The sequence below is a fragment of the Ictalurus punctatus genome, chromosome 23 (assembly GCF_001660625.3).
Source record: "Ictalurus punctatus breed USDA103 chromosome 23, Coco_2.0, whole genome shotgun sequence".
Classification (NCBI taxonomy): Eukaryota; Metazoa; Chordata; class Actinopteri; order Siluriformes; family Ictaluridae; genus Ictalurus; species Ictalurus punctatus.
The window spans coordinates 18,343,369-18,350,868 of NC_030438.2; the positions used below are offsets into that span (position 1 = coordinate 18,343,369).

The 7,500-nt window shown below is 43.9% G+C and overlaps 1 protein-coding gene across 1 annotated transcript in view; it reads left to right on the forward strand.

Annotated features, from left to right (window-relative positions):
- Positions 1–7,500, forward strand: part of csmd1a (CUB and Sushi multiple domains 1a) — a 52,915-nt gene that overhangs the window by 14,705 nt on the left and 30,710 nt on the right. The gene's annotated exons all lie outside the window — the stretch shown is intronic.

Below are 7,500 nucleotides of genomic sequence, written 5' to 3' on the forward strand. Positions count from 1 at the left end.
GTTACGGACACTACCTGTGTAGTATGACGCTGATATCATGTTAATGTTTCATAATCTATAATAAAGATATCCACGCATTTTCATAAATAGTTATAACGCTGTGCCTTATAACGCCTTATAACGCGGAATGATCACGGATGTGTCCACTGTTTATTACAGCTATGGCCTTGGTAGAAGTGTTACCATGGTAACACGTTAAGCTACCGAAGAAAGCTGGACTATTTCGTTAACACTAGTTAATGTTCATAAGGCTGCATAACACCTGCATAAGCCTTTATTACAATCCATCCATCCATCCATCTTCTACCGCTTACTCCTTCTTCAGGGTCACGGGGGAACCTGGAGCCTATCCCAGGGGGCACGGGGCACAAGGCGGGGTACATCCTGGACAGGGTGCCAATCCATCGCAGGGCACACTCATATACACACTCACACACCCATTCATACACTATGGAGACTTTAGACACGCCAATCAGCCTTCCATGCATGTCTTTGGACTGGCGGAGGAAACCGGAGTACCCGGAGGAAACCCCCGCCGCACGGGGAGAACACGCAAACTCCGCACACACAGGGCCACGGTGGGAATCGAACCTCCGACCCTGTAGGTGTCAGGCGAACGCTAACCGCTAATCCACCGTGCTCCCTCTTTATTACAATCAAATCTAGCAACAAAAAAAAAAAAAGGCAATGTTTATGACAACTGTCTCGTGAAGGAATAAACCCGGATAGATATGTAGGTTTAGTTCATTTGTTTTAACGACGGGTTTATGTAGATATTATGTAGCCTTGTGGGGGGAAAAAAATATAATCTCAGCCTACTATACTCTACCACTTTTTACACCTCTATCATGTCGTGTTCTGCACCATTATAATATGGATTACGGGACTGAATATGAGTCACGGAAGCCTCGTGTTACACCGATGGCCTTATTACTGCGAGTTCTCCACCGAACCGATTTGTTCTGCTGCGCACTTTCAGCAACAGTGTCACCCAGCCTGCCAGATCTAACTTCCAATTTGGAAAGTTCTCGCACTCCTCCGTGCGAGGAAAGGTCAGCAGGTGAGCGCACACTAATGTGGGGGATGTTTGAAACCGTAAACTCTCCCTGCGCACTAATTGGTCTCCTGCTGAGTTAATTTTTGGAGTTGAGATTCAGAGACTGTGACGCGAGTGCAGGAAACGCTGCCAATGTTCTGATCATTACCCATAATCGCTAATCATACTAATAAAACCCTCCCGCTTTGAACCCGGCCTTCAAACGTAGCCATTTTCAGACTATATTTAACGTGTATGAGTGCTAATTATGAGTCAGACCTCTGCAGGTGAATACGCAGTGTTTACCGAGACGCAGAATCTGCGATCTGACGGCCGCGGAATAAAACGCGGCATCTCATGAACGATTTATGCTAGCTGATTTTGCTAACAATGCTTGACGGGATCTTTTAGTAGAGCCCCAGCACAAAACACTTGGGGTGGGGTGGGGTGGGGTCTGTAGGGGGTTGAGAAATACAGCAAGTAAGCCTTTTCTCCAAGAGCGAAATCCTTTCAAATGAAAGCTTAAAAGTCCACACTCTTGGAAACAGCAGCAGTGAACTCCCTCCTAATTAGGGACCAATGTAATTACAGTTAAGCCTTTTTTTTTTTACGGAAAGTAGGACTTTAGACCAACATTGAGCTGGAAGAGGCCCTGCATGTCCTGTATCACGAGCATTAACAGGCCACTAATGAGGAAGGAAGTGCTGAAGTGAAAGAAGGTCCTGGCTGTAAATCAGCCTGATCAGATCACTTTGTCCACACGCTGGTGCTGTTGGAAGGTAATTGAGTTTCTTTTGTGCGAATGTTTGCTCGTCAATCCCTAATCCATGCTGGTAAATACTAAGGAAGCCGCTATTACGATCGGGAAATGAATCATAATTTTGGCGTCAAATTCTACAAATGATTTTGTCCAAATCGGCCTCTTTATTTATTTATTTATTTATTTATTTATTTATTTGTAGTGTTTGACGCCACTGCTGGAATAGAGCCAGAACTCCTTTTCGGTTCAGGAAGTGTCACGGCAGCCTTACGTCCCTGGACTCGCGTGTTACATCAGCGTGAGTTGCCAAAGGAAGCAGTCTGACAGCTGACACTTAAAGGAATACGTCTTTGACAACAACACTGGGAAAAGAAGCACTTTATGACACCTGAAGCCTTTATAAATGTTTTCTGTAATGTTTTGTACATATGGAAGCCAGCTCGGATGTGACTCAGGTTGTATATGTCAACTGACTCGGATGTTTTAGCAACTGGACTTCAAACGAAGCAGTCTTTATGCCAGTTTGCGCCTTAAGGAATAACCTATTTATATATATATATATAGTGTACCTTGATGTCTGCAAGTCAGCTCAGAACACCATAATACAACCTTACGTTAGCTCAGAAAGTCTCATAATGCAAGCTTACATCAGTTGACTTGGTTGTTATGTCCACTCGACATGAACATTGGAAGAAAGAAGCAGTTTGACAGCTGACACTTGATGGAATGAGCCTTTATAGATGTTTATGTAGGTCATGTATGTAAGTCAGCTCAGAAAGTGTAGCGGTTAGCACGTCTGCCTCACGACTCCAGGGTCGAGGGTTCGATTCCCGCCTCCTTCCTGTGTGCGCGGTGTTTGTTCTCCCTGTGCGTCGGGGGATTCCTGCGGGTACTCCGGTTTACCCCCCTAGTCCAAAGACATGCATCGTAGGTTGGTTGGCAGCTCTAAATTGTCCGTAGTGTATGATTGTGCCCTGCGATGGGTTGGCACCCTGTCCAGGGTGTCCCCCATGTTGTGCCCCGAGTTCCCTGGGGATAGCCTCCGGTGACCTCTCCGTGACCCTGCGTAGGAGAGGTACAGAAAATGGATGGATGGATGTTTATGTATTTCATACGGCACCGTAAGCCAGCTCAGAACACGTCATCACAACGTTATGTCACTCGACTCAGGTGTTACATCATCTTGAAATGATAATAGACAGACGAAGCAGCTGACATTTACAGTGTGTACATAAGTCAGCTTTGAAAGTGCCATATCAACATTATGTCACTGGACTTCGACACTAACATCAATGGTAAATGGTTGTTATGCACTTATATAGCGCTTTTTTAACCTTTGCACTTCCAAAGCGCTTTACACTGGTTCTCATTCACACATTCACACACACTCTCACAGTCACACACTAATAGTAGCAGAGCTGCCATGCAAGGCGCTAACTTGCCATCGGGGGCAACTCGGGGTTCAGCGTCTCGCCCAAGGACACTCCGGCATGTGGAGTCACGCGGGCCGGGAATCGAACCCCCGACCCTACGATTAACGGACGACCCGCCCGACCACCTGATCCGCAGCCGCATACGTCGAAACACACTCGAATCGAATGAATCGAGTTCCTTCCGTGTGGATCTTTTGTAGTCCACTCCTGATCCATGATTTTAAATGTCAAAGACAATCGTGATTATGAAATCATGAAATGAATGATAATTTCGTCAGATATGAACTCCTCAGAAATAGCTAGGTTCCGTTCTTTATACAGTACGTCACGCTTGCTTTAGAAACTGGTGGTCCGTCTGAAGAGCAGACTGTCTTTTACAGATGACAGGAAATTGCATGTTGGTTCCTAGCTCCTCTAATGGAGACAAAAATAGAACCAGCGCTCCTTTTTAGTGTCTGAGAGCTAAATAACTTTCAAATGAAAGACCGAGGATGGCTAATCTGTTACTTAAAATCCCAGCTTGGTAGGATGCACTATTCATCACAACATGTCAGATATTAATGGAAAAAAATAGAAGTACAGAACGCTGAAGAAAAAAAAAAAGGAAAAGGAAAGAAAAAGCACCCTTCTCGGTCCTCAGATGAACGTAATAATGCAATCGACCTTGACCAATTTGGAGATGATGAAATTGCAGCGGACTTTAAAATGTACACAACGCATTTTTCCAAATGTATCTCACGGATTTAAACGTGCTTTATTAGCTTGGCTTTGCATAAATCAATATTTTCTCCACGTTCGAAGTAAGCGTACAGTTCATTATTAGATATTATATTGTTGCATTTGTCTCTTAAAGTGCTGGAGAGAATGCCAGCAGCTGTGCTCCTGATCTCATGTAGACATGATTCTCGGCGGGATAACGCTTTTATTGAAATGGAATGCTTTATAAACATTTTAGAAGCTCTAATAATGCTTTATAAAGCTATAGTGGCTGTCACTGCTCACAACTCTTAATAATTTTTTTTTCAATTATACTATATATATTTATATATATACTGTATCGCTTTTACCCGGCAGCGGGATGAGCATAGACACAGTCGGGGTGGCTAGAGAGGAGAACTAAGGCACAAACTTATGGTAATACCCTGCCAGCCAAAAAAAAGGCATGTACCTGTTTCTTTGATGTAGGCCGGGGGTGTTCCTTCTTCGTTGTTGGTTTTAGAAGGCCCTGGCCGATACGGTACCCCAGGTACTGTGCCCCAGTCAGCCTCAGGTGAGATTTTTTTGAGTTGCTGCAGCCTTCCGGAGCTTTTTCAGGACGTCTCCCAGGTGGAACAGGTGGTCCAACCAAGAGGAGGCGTGCAGCACCATGTCATCAACGTAGGCAGCTGCAAATGTGCGATGTTTGTGTAGCATAATGTCCAGGAGTCTTTGTAATGTTGCAGGCGCTCCATGTAGGCCAGATGGAAGAACCCAGTACTGCCAGTGGACGTTCGTGGTAAAGGCAAAGCATTTTTTAAGCTGGTTTATATGGTATATTTTCATGTCTGCTCTCGTAACGGGCTGTTGCAGGCGTGTTGCGTGCCCCCTGGTGTCCCCCGCGTGGGTGGGCATGGGCCAGATGCATCAATAACTGGGTCTTTGTCTTGGGGACCACCAGAAGTAGTAGTAGGGCGTGGCTGCAGACCCATTCTTCTAACTCCCAGGCTTCATTGAGGGCGACCTGTCCGAAGGCCTCCGTATAAGCTTCAATGTCATCCTCTTTGGTTAATTGGGGTAAGAGGCGTTGGGCCTCTCGTCGTGGAACGGGGATGGGGTGGCGGCAGCTGCTGTTGTCTTGTGTGCTAAGAGTTCTCTGGTTGTGATCTGTAAGCTCTGTGCCAGTTGCTGGGTTACCGCCTGTTGGTGGATGTTTGTCTCCAATAGATGTTGTAGCATGGGATCCATTTGGGTCTGGGCGGGTGGGTCTGTGCTTGTAGCCTGCATGTTCCACCACTGTAGCGCTTTTACCCGACGGCAGGATGGGCCCAGACACACAGGAGACAAAATCAGGTGCAGACGGGGTGACTATTATTCGTATTTATTTATAATAAAAAAAAAATTCAGCAGGAGAATTACTCTTTTCGTGTGCGAGGGGAAAAGTGAGCCGATGTCTTCTTTCCGCTGTGGTCATGGCTTGCCGTCAGCGGGAAGAGTTCCCGGTTCAGGGTCCCACAGAGTTGGCTTCGGAGCACGTCATGGCAGCTACCAGAGAGCTGTAGTAATCCTTGGAGGTGGTTTCTTCTGTTTGAAACCGAAAGAAATGCATTAGGAGGATCACGGAAGCCGTAGCTCACCTGGCTGTCGAGGGAGAGTCCTTTTATACATATAGCCTTCACAGAAAGAGTTCCCAAAGGAGAAATAGTACTTTTACATTATTATTTTTTTTTTAAATTATTAACAATTTAGAAAGAATTACAAGCAGTTATAACAAATTATGAATGTGATTATCTAGGAAGCATTACAAATTCAATAAATTCATCCCAATGCACTGCGCTCTTATTAAAAGTTCTTATTCTGACAAATCAAAGCCAAGTGGCAGTTTCTTGGAGCCAACTTGTCTTGAAGTTTTCCCTCCAGAGAAACAAGACTTGTTCCTTTAAAGATTGTGGATCACCGATTCCCTTAATTAGTCCTGTTCGGGGGGGGGAAATAGCAATGCAAAAGAGATGGTGTGTCTAATTTCTGGTGCTGAACTGATTTACCCTTACGACTAACGGCGATCGTCCACCGACGGGCCGAATTAACTCACGTCTGAGTGCGAACATTTAAAGTGTATGTTGAAATGTTCTCAGTATTTGCACTTGACAGACCTTTCACCAATAAAACAACAAAAACAAGCAACACCGACAATACTAGCTGTAAAGAAAAGTGTTCACACTGTACAACTGCGTGAGTAGAACTTCTTTTTATTACCAGTTGAGATGAGCAAAAGCTAATGGATTTGTTCTGAAGCTGTAATAAATGCACATAATCATTAGCAGCGACTTGGATTATCTGAAGGCGTGTATTGTGTTTACAGTCGGGTTCAAAAGTTCGAGGCCTCAGACCGCTTTACTAAAGCGTTCTTGCAAGCACTCGGATAGCGTCGCAATAAAAATACGCCAACGTTAAAGTCTTCGTAATAAGAAAAAGGAATAAATAAAACACTCGAAGGGCATAGTGCCGTAGGAAAATAATCAACAATGGGATGTTATGATGAAGCCCCGAGCTCCGTTCTCTCGAAAATTCACCGGAAAACACATTAGCTAACATCACTGAAGGAGGAAAAAAAAAAATTGTTTTTTTAAATAAAACAAATTTCGTGACCCAGCGTTTCAGGCCCTCTTCAGGGGAAATCTATCCATCAGAGAAATTCAGACAGATGCTCCTGACACATTGCTTATCCAATAACTCTCTGACATCGCAATTTGTCATGCTTTCCTTTTTCCAATGGCGGCACCCGAAAATAGCGTTTCATCGACGTCGCGCAAAGCGGAGACCAATCGAGCCCAGATGACAGTCGAGCTCCCGCGAACGCGTATTTTTATTTATTTATTTATTTATTTATTTTTTTTTGGGGGGGGGGATCTTCGCTTTATCGTACACTTCTAATAAAGCCACCCGTGCTTCTAATAAAGTGTCGCAATGTTAATTGTGTGTTTTTTTTTTTTTTTTTTCCCCGCCTCGCTCACTGCGAGAGAGTTGATTAATTGATGGTTCATGTTGACCCACGGTTCTTATTAAATTTAAATGTCATACTCTGGCAAACACATATCTCACGATATGTCAGAGCGAATCAAGCAAATTAATCACGTCCTGTTGTTTCCGGTGGGTGAAAGAGCGAGTTTTGCGGAGCTAATTATATGGTCCAGTACTACTCGTGGTGCAGCCACACTGTTCTATTCCACTCGAAATGTATGTATACACATCTCTATTATTATTATTATTATTATTATTATTATTGTGTGCAAAGTGGCAGGTCGAAATGGATCGTATATACCGTACACACACGAGTCGAGTCGTCGCAATAGTTCAAGTTCAAGTGTATAATTCTTGATTAAAAGATCATCCTCAGAAGAAAAATTCCGCATTCTTTTATCTTTATTTTCAGTAATACTGACTTTGAACGTAGAGAACTAAACTGTTTAAAAGTCCTTCATCTTCTTGTGACATTAGCACGGATGCTAGCAAGCCACATTTTGTGTATTTGCTAATTCTTTGCTTAATAGAAGAAGAAGAAGAAAAAACATTCA